Genomic DNA, 2,651 nt, shown 5'->3' with positions numbered 1-2,651 from the left:
ACTGCAGGGGACGCAGCAACAGACTCTTTCCTCTCAATCGTCGGGGGCTATTATCCGCTCACTCCCTTGCTTTCAGAGAACTCCCCCAGTTATAGATAGATAGTCAAAAGGGGCTTTCTTACTCACAGGATTTCAGGATACTCGTTAATTCCTCACTCCCTTCTTCTACTTCTGACATTCTACTTGAAAGTCTGATATCTGATAAACTAGGTTTAGCTTGAATGTCTTAGTTCACATACTCTACGGGATTTCTTCTTTACTAGAACTCTTTTCTCATGACGTGGTTGGGAACGTTGTGTCATCTATTCGTTTCGATTCAAAAAGTTTAACTTCGAACTAATTGGGAAAGCGTAAGCGGAACATACTTATATAATTAAGGTACTTCCATACTTAGAGTGAGAATACTCTTTATATGGCACTTATCCCATCCGAGTACTTACTGGACTTACTTTACTGAAACAGCCTAAGCACCTTTCCCCGGGATTCTTCATAAAACCAGCTTCAGCAACAAAGACTTCTACTTGAGGAGAGTCTACCTTTGGTGGTGTGAGATGCTATTCTTTTATATGGTAGTGTGAGATGTCATTAGACTTTATCATATTCATTTGAATTGAGCATATTGTAAGACTAATATGGCAAGTCAACCGAGCGTGGGGAACGAACGAGCGTGGGGGTGAGATGCATGCAATTGAAGTAGCTACCTGAAAAGCTGGGTTTGATTCCCTTAGATACCTTTGGGTTTAGCCTCGAGGAAAGACAACATATACCAAGAAAGAAGAGGTTGGAGGGCTTGACAGAGATGTGCGGATGCTCCGGAATGAGCCTCAACAGAAAAGAAGGAAACTTCCCTTTCTAGTTCAAGTCCCAAAACAACGGATATTGGAGAAGCTGAACAAGAAGAAATAGCCATATCCCTAGGGGCACCTTCGATCGATACTGCCTTAGACACTGCCCTTGGTTCTAAACCTGCTTACGCTGGAGAAGCCCTTACTTCTTCAGCTTGAAAGACATCTTAGGAAAGAGCTACTTCAACTGAAGAAATTTATTTAGTAGCGAGAACCCTTCCTACTCGAGAATAAGGTTAGGAAGTGAATATTTTTTTCAATTTTTCTTGAAAAATATAGTAAGTGTTATGCGGGGGTGGGGATTTAGACCGATGAGGGGCGTAGGAATTGGCCTTAACTCTCCGGAAGGCTAAAATAGCTTTCTCGGGAGCCTTTGGGAGGTCGGGGTATTCAATCCTAGGATACTCAAGGAGCACGGCGTTGTATCCCAGGGGTTCTACTAATACATCGTATAGCGGGTCCAGGCTTGAAGTTCTACCAAAAATTGAATGGGACAGTCATTCGAAAATGAGAAAAGAACATCAGGGTGTCAAGACATCTATATGACTAAGATGGCCATCTCATGAATTGGATTCGAACCAATATCAAGCTACTTTCCTTTAGTAGATCTGTCATCCCCCTCATTATAGTCCTCCTAGAATCAATAGCATTTCGTTGGAATACATCTTGTCTTTTAACCTTAGTAGTCCTATGCATAGTCAGTACTATAGCCCCAATCATGGCTACTGATAAAATCAGACTAGGAACCAAAAACCAGACGGAATAGTAGGTATAAAGTAAATTGCCCAATGTTTCCAAATTATTCCAACTTCGTACCTTTCCGGCATAAACCATATATCTCAGAGAGGTCGTATTTCTTTGGGTTGGTAGTAATGGAATGCTTTCATTATCTAAAATGAAGAACATTTCCCACCAAAATATCAGTCCAATAATACCACTCACTGGTAAATAGCGCAATATTTCTTCGTGAATCTCCGCTATTTGAATATGGAACATCATAACAACAAATAGGAATGACATGGCTATATCTCCTATATGAACTACTGGGAAGATCATAGCGAAAAAGTCGAGACCTAACAAAAGAAGTAAACCTGAAGTGTTGCGAAAGACTGGGATGGGAAAAAAAACGGAATGTACCAGATTTTTAGCACGTACAACCATCAAACCAAAGACCAAAGCAAGGCTCGACAAAACAGAAAGTATCATAGTACATCGTCCTTCCCTGAAATGGAACTTTCATGCTGGAGCAAGAACTAGCATAAAAGTCGATCTATTACAACCAGCGCGGTTGTTCGTATTTCATTTTCTTCTTCCAAGCCCTTCTTTCTTAGCACTGAGTTGCTTACGAAATCTCAAATCTCTCTTGCTTCTTAAGCTTGTTCCTGTTCGTCTATTCGGGATGGGGCAGGCAGCCCACATACATGAAGAGAAGAATAGAGATGGGGTTATCCTGCTTAAACTTGGGAAGTTTACTACTGGAAATTGGGAAGGGCTATAAGTAGGCCGTTTGCTATTGCTATAAGGGATGCTCGCCTTTATATGGCTTGGCTTCGCTATCGCTTCTATGTAGTGTAGTGGTCGACCTAAAAAGTCGTATTCCTACCATGCCTATTATCCGGTGCTAGAAGCTTTGCCAGAAGAAAGCAAGACGAGGTCGCTCTGCTTCGTAGACAAGGCTCGTTCCATACTTGACTTACGAGCTCATGTAGTACTCGCCCCTATCTCTTCTCTAAAGGGGCGCACACTCGTTGTCTACTAAATGATCTCACGAAGCGATCTGGGAGCGAAGCCTTCAATTTAGTTGCT

General features: G+C 41.9%; 1 pseudogene; it reads right to left on the bottom strand.

Annotated features, from left to right (window-relative positions):
- Positions 1 to 1,081: 1,081 nt before the first annotated feature.
- LOC145060477 (NADH-ubiquinone oxidoreductase chain 6 pseudogene) lies at positions 1,082 to 2,051 on the bottom strand (annotated as a pseudogene).
- Between the last annotated feature and the right edge of the window lie 600 nt (positions 2,052 to 2,651).

The sequence above is a fragment of the Lactuca serriola genome, chromosome 6, assembly GCF_051521515.1.
Source record: "Lactuca serriola cultivar US96UC23 chromosome 6, Lser_US96UC23_V15, whole genome shotgun sequence".
Lineage (NCBI taxonomy): Eukaryota > Viridiplantae > Streptophyta > Magnoliopsida > Asterales > Asteraceae > Lactuca > Lactuca serriola.
This window is presented reverse-complemented; position numbering and strand designations above follow the sequence as displayed.